Consider the following 13010-nt stretch of genomic DNA (forward strand, 5'->3'; position numbering starts at 1 on the left):
GATTCCCACCAAGGCAGGGTGGCCCGAAAAAGGAAAACTTCCCAGTTTTATAAAGTTTTTCTTCTCTTTTTTAGTAAATGTCTACAGGAGAAGGGGTTACTAGCCCATTGCTCCCGGCATTTTAGTCGCCTCATACGACACGCATGGCTTACGGAGGAAAGATTCTTTTCCACTTCCCCATAGACAATAGAAGAAATAAAGAAGAACAAGAGCTATGTAGAAAAAGGAGAAAAACCTAGATGTATGTATATATATATGCATGTGCGTGTCTGTGAAGTGTGACCGAAGTGTAAGTAGGAGTAGCAAGATATCCCTGTTATCTAGCGTGTTTATGAGACAGAAAAAGAAACCAGCAATCCTACCATCATGCAAAACAGTTACAGGTTTCTGTTTCACAGTCATCTGGCAGGACGGTAGTACTTCCCTGGGTGGTTGCTGTCTACCAACCTACTACCTATATGGAGGTCAGTACCTTAGTCATGAATGAAGGAGGTCAGTCTCTTAGTCATGAATGAAGGAGGTCAGTCCCTTAGTCATGAATGAAGGAGGTCAGTCCCTTAGTCATGAATGAAGGTTAGTCCCTGCCGCTTCAGACAGTAAGGAGGCATCACAGTGCCAAATAGTGCCAGTAACCCCCTCCCTCGTGTGACACAGTGTCACATCTAAGATTAAAAAAAACTCTTTTCCTGACTTTCAAACGAAATTTAGTCAATACCCAGTGATGTGTCTCTTTATACTCCCATGGTGACAGTGACACTAACAGGGTAGTGTCACTGTAAAGGCAGTGTCACTGTAAAGACAGTGTCACTGTAAAGACAATGTCACTGTAAAGACAGTGTCACTGTAAAGACAGTGTCACTGTAAAGACAGTGTCACTGTAAAGACAGTGTCACTGTAAAGACAATGTCACTGTAAAGACAGTGTCACTGTAAAGACAGTGTCACTGTAAAGACAGTGTCACTGTAAAGACAGTGTCACTGTAAAGACAGTGTCACTGTAAAGACAGTGTCACTGTAAAGACAGTGTCACTGTAAAAACAGTGTAACTGTAAAGACAGTGTCACTGTAAAGACAGTGTCACTGTAAAGACAGTGTCACTGTAAAGACAGTGTCACTGTAAAGACAGTGTCACTGTAAAGACAGTGTCACTGTAAAGACAGTGTCATTATAAAGACAGTGTCACTATAAAGAGAGTGCCACTATAAAGACAGTGTCACTATAAAGAGAGTGCCACTATAAAGACAGTGTCACTATAAAGAGAGTGCCACTATAAAGACAGTGTCACTATAAAGAGAATGCCACTATAAAGACAGTGTCACTATAAAGAGAGTGCCACTATAAAGACAGTGTCACTATAAAGAGAGTGCCACTATAAAGACAGTGTCACTATAAAGAGAGTGCCACTATAAAGACAGTGTCACTATAAAGAGAGTGCCACTATAAAGACAGTGTCACTATAAAGAGAGTGCCACTATAAAGACAGTGTCACTATAAAGAGAGTGCCACTATAAAGACAGTGTCACCATCAAGGTAGTGCCAGTGAATACAGATCAAGATTAAGGGACCGATTGCCACGTCTCCCTCTGGCTCCAGGATATAACTGAAAAAATCCACTGGTGGGCGAAACGTCTTCACCCTTAAAGATACTCAGGTGTTGCACAGGTGTTGCACAGGTGTTGCACAGGTATCATATTCATCAGTGGCACAACGCAGTGGCACCATTGGAGCGCTGGCAGGTGTCAGGTGACACTACGCCTTTATGTAAAAACTCTACGACGAAGGACACAACAACGGCGGACATATTGGCTTACTTTCTCCGGTGGTGCGCGCGCATGCGCATTACAACGCTAAAGTTCACCGCAGCGTTGAACCTTTGTTGGACAACGTGATGTGTATATATATATATATATATATATATATATATATATATATATATATATATATATATATATATATATATATATATGTATATACATATATATATATATATATATATATATATATATATATATATATATATATATATATATATATATATATATATATATATATATATATATATATATATGTGTGTGTGTGTGTGTGTGTGTGTGTGTATTACGAATATTATGTGAGTCTTTCTTATTCAGGAAAATAAATCACTTGGTAGAAGATATATGTACCTAAAGTTCAAGGGGATCCAGGGTCGTGCAGTTCACAGTCGTTGAACAGTACCTGGTGAACAGGTCCCCCAGCACGACACAGTCATTGAACAGCCACGACCACCATGAGGGGAGAGAGGTGGGTCGTTTCCCAGTGAAAATTCTTGCACCTTTAGCCTATGCACGTTCAAATGTGAACGTTGTTTAGACACACACACACACACAGGATCCATACATAGCTTTAAGAAGGGGTACGATAAAACTCAATGTGGCACGCTAAGAGTACTTTACACTTTATCCGGCATGTGTCACATTCCCATATAGGCTACCTCCCGACCAGCGAGCCGGAACCGGGTGCTAAGGGTTTAACGACCACTGAGGTCTGTTGTTATGTCAATACCTCGGTTCATTGGCGAATCACAGACAAGCTCGCCAGAGCTGTGAAGCAATGAGGTTCACTTGTGATGCAAGTGTTGGCAGACTTGTCTGGGCTGCTGGTCACTGTGGTTCACTTGTGATGCAAGTGTTGGCAGATTTGTCTGGGCTGCTGGTCACTGTGGTTCACTTGTGATGCAAGTGTTGGCAGACTTGTCTGGGCTGCTGGTCGCTGTGGTTCACTTGTGATGCATGTGTTGGCAGACTTGTCTGGGCTGCTGGTCACTGTGGTTCACTTGTGATGCAAGTGTTGGCAGACTTGTCTGGGCTGCTGGTCACTGTGGTTCACTTGTGATGCAAGTGTTGGCAGACTTGTCTGGGCTGCTGGTCACTGTGGTTCACTTGTGATGCAAGTGTTGGCAGATTTGTCTGGGCTGCTGGTCACTGCGGTTCACTTGTGATGCAAATGTTGGCAGACTTGTCTGGGCTGCTGGTCACTGTGGTTCACTTGTGATGCAAGTGTTGGCAGACTTGTCTGGGCTGCAGTTCACTGTGGTTCACTTGTGATGCAAGTGTTGGCAGACTTGTCTGGGATGCTGGTCACTGTGGTTCACTTGTGATGCAAGTGTTGGCAGATTTGTCTGGGCTGCTGGTCACTGTGGTTCACTTGTGATGCAAGTGTTGGCAGACTTGTCTGGGATGCTGGTCACTGTGGTTCACTTGTGATGCAAGTGTTGGCAGACTTGTCTGGGCTGCTGGTCACTGTGGTTCACTTGTGATGCAAGTGTTGGCAGACTTGTCTGGGCTGCTGGTCACTGTGGCTCACTTGTGATGCAAGTGTTGGCAGACTTGTCTGGGCTGCTGGTCACTGTGGCTCATTTGTGATGCAAGTGTTGGCAGACTTGTCCGGGCTGCTGGTCACTGTGGTTCACTTGTGATGCATGTGTTGGCAGACTTGTCTGGACTGCTGGTCACTGTGGTTCACTTGTGATGCATGTGTTGGCAGACTTGTCTGGGCTGCAGGTCACTGTGGCTCACTTGTGACTTAAGCTTTTATCACCGTGTTGTACACTTCCTCTCACATTATTGTAATTGTAAACACCGGCTCGCTTTGCTTGCTCCACGATTTATCCCATTACTACAAGGTGCGTAGGCCTCTACACCTGTGTTTGTAATACTCATGGAGCAGGGAGAGAGTGGATCTAGTAGCGACCAGCGAAGAGGCGGAGCCAGGACCTGTGACTCGACCCCTGTAACCACAGATAGGTGAGTGCACACACACACACACGTGACCTTCAACATATCACTGAATTTGAGTCTTTTGTCAACGTTGCAATAGGGTCATTATGCCATGTGCTTGCTCTATGCTGGCTGGAGGGGGAAGGATATATATATATATATATATATATATATATATATATATATATATATATATATATATATATATATATATATATATATATATATATATGTCGTGCCGAATATGTAAAACTGGTCAATTAGCAAGAACTCATTTAAAATTAAGTCCTTTCTGAAATTTTCTCTTATATGTTTAAAGATATATTTTTTTCATTAATGGTAATGTAAAAAATTATAATTTTGCACCAAAAGAATCTTAGAAAACTTACCTAACCTTATTATAACAAGAACAATTTATTTTAGCCTAACCCAACTAAATATATTTGAAGTACGCTTACAATAATTTAGTACTAAACAAACACAATCAAATATATTTTTTTCGTTAGGTTCAGAATGATTTTGGCGAAATTATTGCATACACAAATTTTCACTTGTCCTATATGGCAAGATGAGCGTTGCTATTTAAGCCAAAATCGCAAGTTCTGCCTATTCGGCACGACATATATATATATATATATATATATATATATATATATATATATATATATATATATAGATCGTAGTAAAGAGGTGAGTTGGGTAAGTTATGTGTTGGTTGACTGGTGTTAGTTAATTAAGAACAGTGGACTGGTAGGGTGGCAGATGATAGGCTGAGTAGCAGGGTGGTAGGATGGCAGGTAGGAAGTCAGACAGACAGAAAAGAGCAGACACGCAGGCATGAAGACAGAAAAGCAGATAGGCAGACTCTCAGGTAGACAGGCAAAAAGCAGGCAGGAACACACTCAGACAGGCAGACAAACAGGCAGACAAGCCTACAGGCAGACAGACAGATACAGACAAGCAGACAGGCAGACAGAGAAACAGGTAGACAAGGCTACAGGCAGACACAGAGAAGCAGACAGGCAGAGAGAGAAACAGGCAGACAAGCCTACAGACAGACAAACAGACAGGGAGACAGAGAAACAAGCAGACAAGCAGAGAGAACATAGGTAGGTGACAACAACAGCCTCACTGCAGCTGACAAGGGACCAGACTCACCTCTAAAATTTAAAAAAAAAAGAAAATAAAAGTCCTCAGCAGAGCTAAATTCAGCAGACAGCTCTTGGCACTTTCACCAGCAGAGGGATGACAGCAGTGCCCACTTGAGACAGGCACAGTGCCCACTTGAGACAGCCACAGTGCCCACTTAAGACAGGCACAGTGCCCACTTGAGACAGGCACAGTGTCCACTTGAGACAGGCACAGTGCCCACCTGAGACAGGCACAGTGCCCACTTAAGACAGGCACAGTGCCCACTTGAGACAGGCACAGTGCCCACTTGAGACAGGCACAGTGCCCACTTGAGACAGCCACAGTGCCCACCTGAGACAGGCACAGTGCCCACTTGAGACAGCCACAGTGCCCACCTGAGACAGGCACAGTGCCCACTTGAGACAGGCACAGTGCCCATTAGGACTAAAAGGTAAAGAAATTTTTGAATGTCTATATAAGTCAAAAATTAATCAAGGGGTCACGTCTGACAATAATTTTTATTTTTCAAAAAACTTGAAAAAAAGGTCGCTTATGAGAGGTTTTTACAAACCAGAAAAAACTGAGGACAGAGTATATGGAGAGTAAAAGAAAGGTGAAGAGAGAGTGGTGAGTGAGTGCAAAAAGAGAGCAAATGATAAAGTGGGAGAGGCACTGCCAAGAAATTTTGCTGAGAATAAGAATAGATTTTGGAGTAAGATAAACAAGAAAGCCTAGGGAAGTTAGTAGATGGGGAGCTGGAGGTATTGGATAGATGGTGGGAATATTTTGAGGAACTTATAAATGTCGATGAAGAAAGGGAGGTGGTAATTTCATGCATTGGCCAGGGAGGTATAACATTTATTAGGAGTGAAGAAGAGGGGAGGTGCGTGAGGCGTTACGTAGAATGAAAAAGGGTAAAGCAGCTGGAACTGATGGGATCATGACAGAAATGTTAAAAGCAGGGGGAGATATAGTGTTGGAGTGGTTGGTATTTTTATTTAATAAATGTATGAAAGAGGTTAGTGAACGAGTTTAGGAGGCTGTGTAAAGATTGAAAGTTGAAAGTGAACATAGATAAGAGTAAGAAGATGAGGGTACCAAACGATTTAGATAAAGAAAAACTGGATATCACATTGGAGAGAGGGAGTATGGAAGAAGTGAATGTTTTCAGATATTTGGGAGTTGACTCGTCAGCAGATGCGTTAATGAAGGATGAGGTAAACCATAGAACTGATGAACAAGAGAAAGGTGAGTGGTGCGTTGAGGTATATGTGGAGACAAAAAACGTTATCTATGGAGTCAAAGAAGGGAATGTATGAAAGTAAAGTGGTACCAACACTCTTATATGAGTGTAAAGCTTGAGTTGTAAATGCTGCAGCGAGGAGACGGTTGGAGGCAGTGGAGATGTCCTGTCTAAGGACAATGTGTGGTGTAAATATTATGCAGAGAATTCGTAGTGTGGGAATTAGGAGAAGGTGTGGAGTTAATAAAAGTATTAGTCAGAGGGCAGAAGAGGGGTTGTTGAGGTGGTTTGGTCATTTAGAGAGAATGGATCAAAGTACAATGACCTGGAGAGCGTATAAATCTGTTGGGGGAAGAAAGGCGTTGTAGGGGTCGTCCTCGAAAAGGTTGGAGGGAGGGGGTATAGGAAGTTTTGTGGGCGAGGGGCTTGGACTTCCAGTAAGCGTGCATGAGCGTGTTAGACAGGAGTGAATGGAGAGGAATGATTTTGGGACCTGACGAGCTGTTGGAGTGTGAGCAGGGTAATATTTTATGAAAGGATTCAGGAAAACCGGTTAGCCGGACTTGAGTCCTGGAAATGGGAAGTACAATGCCTGCACTTTAAAGGAAGGGTTTGGGATATTGGCAGTTTGGAGGGACTTCTAAACTGTCGTATCTGAGCGCCTCGGCAAACACAGTGATTATGTATGAGTGAGGTGAAAGTGTTGAATGATGATGAAAGTTTTTACTTTCTTTTTTTGTTTTTTCTTTCTTTTTGGGTCACACTGTCTCGGTGGGAACGGCCGACGTGTTAATATATATATATATATATATATATATATATATATATATATATATATATATATATATATATATATATATATATATATATATATATATATATATATATATATATATATATATATATGTATATATATATATATATATATATATATATACATATATATATATATACATATATATATATATATGTCGTGCCGAATAGGCAGAACTTGCGATCTTGGCTTAAATAGCAACGTTCATCTTGCCATATAGGACAAGTGAAAATTTGTGTATGCAATAATTTCGCCAAAATCATTCTGAACCTAACGAAAAAAATATATTTAATTGTGTTTGTTTAGTATTAAATTATTGTAAACGTATTTAAAATATATTTAGTTGGGTTAGGCTAAAATAAATTGCTCTAGTTATAATAAGGTTAGGTAAGTTTTCTAAGAATCTTTTGGTGCAAAATTAAATTTTTTTACATTAACATTAATGAAAAAAATATATCTTTAAACATATAAGAGAAAATTTCAGAAAGGACTTAATTTTAAATGAGTTCTTGCTAATTGACCAGTTTTACATATTCGGCACGACATTATATATATATATATATATATATATATATATATATATATATATATATATATATATATATATATATATATATATATATATATATATATATATATATATATAAATGAGTATTTTGGAAAACGGAATTTCATGGCTGGAGTGAAACTGCGTTCCTGGTCGGACTTTAATCTCTCTCTCTTTCTCTCTCTCTCTCTTTCTCTCAACATTACAGGAGAGAGGAACCAGTGGGGACATGACAACAACATACAAAATAAATAACTTTATAGCGTGAACAGGGACATACTGTTCGTGAGGCGGGTAACAGGTACACAAGGGAGCCATAGGGAATGTCAAGTAGTGTTTCCTCAGCCTGAGGTGGATCAGGAGGTGGAATGACCGGGACGAAGAAGTCTGAGTGGTAGTGACAGGTGATCTGAGTGGGAGGACAAGTGATCTGAGTGAGAGAACAGGTGATCTGAGTGGAACTGACAGGGTTCAAGAGTCGTGAGGAGGAATCGTGATCTCGACACGACCCCTCCTTCTCTAAGATAACCCTCAGGTTCCCCCACCCTTAGCCCCTAGCCCCCAGGGCTGACACGAGGCCTATAATCCACACAAAAGGCGATACAGGGGATGGGGAAGGAGTCGTGCCGGAGTCGTGGCGAAGCCAAAATCGTGTCGTACTCCAAGTCGTGTCGTAGTATCATGAGTAGTGTCGGGGTCGAGGCGTGACTAGTACCCAGGATGAACTGACCCGACACACTGAAAAAAAATAATTTACATTGTAAATGAGGCGATTGTGAAGGATTTCTGTGTAAACAATATCTTGAAAGTCAAAGGGACATGATGGCTAGTATACAAAGGTTACTGTAAACAGGACATGACCAGTACATAAAGTTTACAGTAAACGCTGTTTAAACAATGTGGCTGGAACACTTCACAAACAACTCACAAGCAACACACCTTTAAGCCACATTTCGGTCATTTCCTGGTCGTGGATGGGTCGAAATGTCGTCTAATGTCCTGTCAAAAGAGTATTGTTTGTAGGTGAAAATAATGTCATCTCTCTCTCTCTCTCTCTCTCTCTCTCTCTCTCTCTCTCTCTCTCTCTCACACACACACACACACACACACACACACACACACACACACACACACACACACACACACACACACACACACACACACACACACACACACACACACACACACACACACACACCATTACCCAATAGACATTAAAAAATCCCTTTGTTATCTATTCAGAAAAAGTCAAGGTGAACATTGTCATCTACGCTAGTGTTTCCTCTAGTAAACTGAGCTGAGTTTTTATGAATGATTGTGACGCCATCTTGTGCGCCAGAAGAAAGGTCAGTGAAGGAACACAAAGGTCACTGAAGGAGCACAAAGGTCAGTGAAGGAACACAAAGGTCAGTGAAGGAACACAAAGGTCAGTGAAGGAGCACAAAGGTCACTGAAGGAGCACAAAGGTCAGTGAAGGAACACAAAGGTCAGTGAAGGAACACAAAGGTCAGTGAAGGAACACAAAGGTCAGTGAAGGAACACAAAGGTCAGTGAAGGAACACAAAGGTCAGTGAAGGAACACAAAGGTCACTGAAGGAGCACAAAGGTCAGTGAAGGAACACAAAGGTCACTGAAGGAACACAAAGGTCAGTGAAGGAACACAAAGGTCAGTGAAGGAACATTATTTTTGGAAAGGTCGACACTTTTTCCATTAGCCACTATGATTATTATTATTATTATTATTATTATTATTATTATTATTATTATTATTATTATTATTATTGCTACTACTACTACTCTCATGTGGGGGAGTGTTAAACCCATAGGGGTCTTCCAGCGCCAGTGAGAATGGGAGATAACAAGTGTGTGTGTGTGTGTGTGTGTGTGTGTGTGTGTGTGTGTGTGTGTGTGTGTGTGTGCACTTCCTCACTGCTTTCGACAAATTCGTCCTGATAAAACATAATAAAACACACTTAAAACGTAATAATGATAGTAATGTAATAACTATTATTAAAATAATAATAATAATAATAATAATAATAATAATAATAATAATAATAATAATAATAATAATAATAATAATAATAATAATAATTCAACGAGAATCATGGAATTTAAATGGAGTGTTTGAATAGATTTAAATCCCTTATGAATACCATATACACAGGGTTCCACAGGAGGATCACAGAGGAGCTGCCGTCACCGAGGTCGACTTCAAAAGATGCAAAACAGCATCGACCTGCCCTCCCACTGGACCGGTTCCAATTCCTTTCCCAGCATCTCCTTCTTAGGATTCAACTCCCCTGTGAGCACCTCCCTCACACATCTATATATTCTCTGATATTTAATCTTCTTGGGTAATAAAGGCATTAGTTTCTTCTCTGTTGGTTTTTCATTGGTAATAAAAGGCGAGTTTTTGTTCTCTTTTGGTAATAAAAGGCATTTTTTTACTCTTTATTGGTAGTAAAAGGTGATTTTTTTTGACCGTATATAGGTAATAAAAGGCGATATTATTGATAAAAGGCGATTTTTTTTATTTTCCAGCGATAATAACAAGCTTTTTTTTGCCCTATATTTGTAATAAAAGGCTATTTTTAATTTTTATTGGCAATAAAAAGTGATATTTCTCCTCTATTGAAAATAAAAAGTAATTTTGGTTCTCTGTTGATCGGTAAAAGGCAATATTTTGAACCTCCTTGGACTGTAAATGGCATCTTTTATAAACACCTTTCCTGAAAAAGGCTATTTTTTAAACATTCACCTGCAATAAAAGGCTTTTTTTTTCATTCAGAGTCTGTCACTTGAATCTTGCAAAGATAAGACGTTTTTTTAAAAAAAGGCCGAGATGAAAGATAGACACCCCACGTCCGCAGGAAGACGAGGACACGAGGACGAGGAGAAGAAGGAGGGGAAGGAGGAGGGGAAAATGAAACTGGCATTAGAAATGAGAGAGAGAGAGAGAGAGAGAGAGACGGACAGACAGACAGAGACAGAGAGACAGACAGAGAAGGATATTTTTCTAAGTCTCTTGGGGGAGAAAGCTGACTTGCTCCATCTCTTTATCCTTCTCTCTCCCTTTTACCTTCCTTCCTCCCTGCTCCTTCCTAACTGTTGACACTGCTCACTTCCTCTCTCTCTCTCTCTCTCTCTCTCTCTCTCTCTCTCTCTCTCTCTCACTTCCTCCCATTTGCTCCTCCTCCTCCCCTCCCCTCCCCTCCCCTCCTCCTCCTCCCCCTCCTAAACAACCTTAAACTGTCCTAACTTCAGTTTTGTCACTCACTTGAGCTAGTTCGCAAGAGTTTTATCCTCTTCCTGCCTCTTTCCTCGCTCGAAGAATACGTTAACTTTGCAAACGCTGGTCAACAACTTCGTCCTTGAGAGTGTTCCTCTAGTACTAGGACTCTCTCTCTCTCTCTCTCTCTCTCTCTCTTTCTCTCTCTCTCTCTCTCTCTCTCTCTCTCTCTCCCTCTCTCTCTCTCTCTCTCTCTCTCTCTCTCTCTCTCTCTCTCTCTCTCTCTCTCTCTCTCTCTCTCTCTCTCTCTCTCTCTCTCTCTCTCTCTCTCTCTCTCTCTCTCTCTCTCTCTCTCTCTCTCTCTCTCTCTCTCTCTCTCTTTCTCCCTCTCTCTCTCTCTCTCTCTCTCTCTCCTCTCCTCTCTCTCTCTCTCCTCTCTCCTCTCTCTTCTCTCTCTCTCTCTCTCTCTCTCTCTCTCTCTCTCTCTCTCTCTCTCTCTCTCTTTCTCCCTCTCTCTCTCTCTCTCTCTCTCTCTCTCTCTCTCTCTCTCTCTCTCTCTCTCTCTCTCTCTCTCTCTCCTCTCTCTCTCTCTCTCTCTCTCTTGATTGTAGTCCCGTCCTAGTTACGTTGAGAATCTCTTACCTACTGGCATGTTAGAGAGAGTAGGTAAACACCCGGTCTACACCTCCCCATCCCTACTCTTCCTAAAGCCTCCTTGCCCATCTACGATCCTGCTCTCCCTCTTACTCCCAATTCATAATTCAATAAAAATTTGACAGTATTAGAGGACAGATGGGGACGAGGTGATATGATCATGATGTACAAAATACTATATGGAACTGACAGGGTGAGTAGGGTGAGTTTGAGAGGCGGGTCTCATATACAGGATGTCACAAGTTGAAGCTAAACAGACAGATAAGTCACAGGGATGTTAGGAAATACTTCTTTAGCCTTAAGGTGACAATGAAGTGATAGAGGCAGGATCCATACGTAGCTTCAAGAATGGTTATGGCAGAGCTCACGCAGTAGAGTGAACCCAGTAACAGCTAGGGAAGAGGCGGGGCCATGAACTGAGAATCGACCTCTATAACAGCAAATAGGTGAGGGTTAGCAAATAGAGGTGGGGTCAGGAGGTGGATGTAAACCCCAGCATACACAGCTAGAAAGAACACACACAAACACACACACACACACACACACACACACACACACACACACACACACACACACACACACACACACACACACACACACAGGGGTGGATGGATTGCATTTTCTTGGACTGCAAGAAGGCGTTTGACACAGTTCCACACAAGAGATTAGTGCAAAAACTGGAGGACCAAGCAGGGATAACAGGGAAGGCACTACAATGGATCAGGGAATACTTGTCAGGAAGACAGCAGCGAGTCATGGTACGTGGCGAGGTGTCAGAGTGGGCACCTGTGACCAGCGGGGTCCCACAGGGGTCAGTCCTAGGACCAGTGCTGTTTCTGGTATTTGTGAACGACATGACGGAAGGAATAGACTCCGAAGTGTCCTTGTTTGCAGATGACGTGAAGTTGATGAGAAGAATTCATTCGATCGAAGACCGGGCAGAACTACAAAGGGATCTGGACAGGTTGCAGACCTGGTCCAGCAATTGGATCCTGGAATTCAACCCCACCAATTGCAAAGTCATGAAGATTGGGGAAGGGCAAAGAAGGCCGCAGACGGAGTACAGTCTAGGGGGCCAGAGACTACAAACCTCACTCAAGGAAAAAGATCTTGGGGTGAGTATAACACCAGGCACATCTCCTGAAGCGCACATCAACCAAATAACTGCTGCAGCATATGGGCGCCTAGCAAACCTCAGAACAGCATTCCGACATCTTAATAAGGAATCATTCAGGACCCTGTACACCGTGTACGTTAGGCCCATATTGGAGTATGCGGCACCAGTTTGGAACCCACACCTAGCTAAGCACGTAAAGAAACTAGAGAAAGTGCAAAGGTTTGCAACAAGACTAGTCCCAGAGTTAAGAGGTATGTCCTACGAGGAGAGGTTAAGGGAAATCAACCTGACGACACTGGAGGACAGGAGAGATAGGGGGGGGGGCATGATAACGACATACAAAATACTGAGAGGAATTGACAAGGTGGACAAAGACAGGATGTTCCAGAGCTGGGACTCAGCAACAAGGGAACACAGTTGGAAGTTGAAGACACAGATGAATCACAGGGATGTTAGGAAGTATTTCTTCAGCCACAGAGTAGTCAGGAAGTGGAATAGTTTGGGAAGCGATGTAGTGG

General features: G+C 42.0%; 1 long non-coding RNA gene across 1 annotated transcript in view; it reads right to left on the reverse strand.

Moving 5' to 3' along the window:
• Positions 1–7635: 7635 nt before the first annotated feature.
• The window catches only part of LOC138854894 (uncharacterized), a 90041-nt gene continuing 84666 nt past the window's right edge, over positions 7636–13010 (reverse strand). Inside the window, exon 2 of the long non-coding RNA XR_011394030.1 lies at positions 7636–8227. This is a non-coding gene — a long non-coding RNA (uncharacterized lncRNA). The remainder of the gene's footprint in view (positions 8228–13010) is intronic.

Source organism: Cherax quadricarinatus, chromosome 73 (genome assembly GCF_038502225.1).
Source record: "Cherax quadricarinatus isolate ZL_2023a chromosome 73, ASM3850222v1, whole genome shotgun sequence".
Lineage (NCBI taxonomy): Eukaryota > Metazoa > Arthropoda > Malacostraca > Decapoda > Parastacidae > Cherax > Cherax quadricarinatus.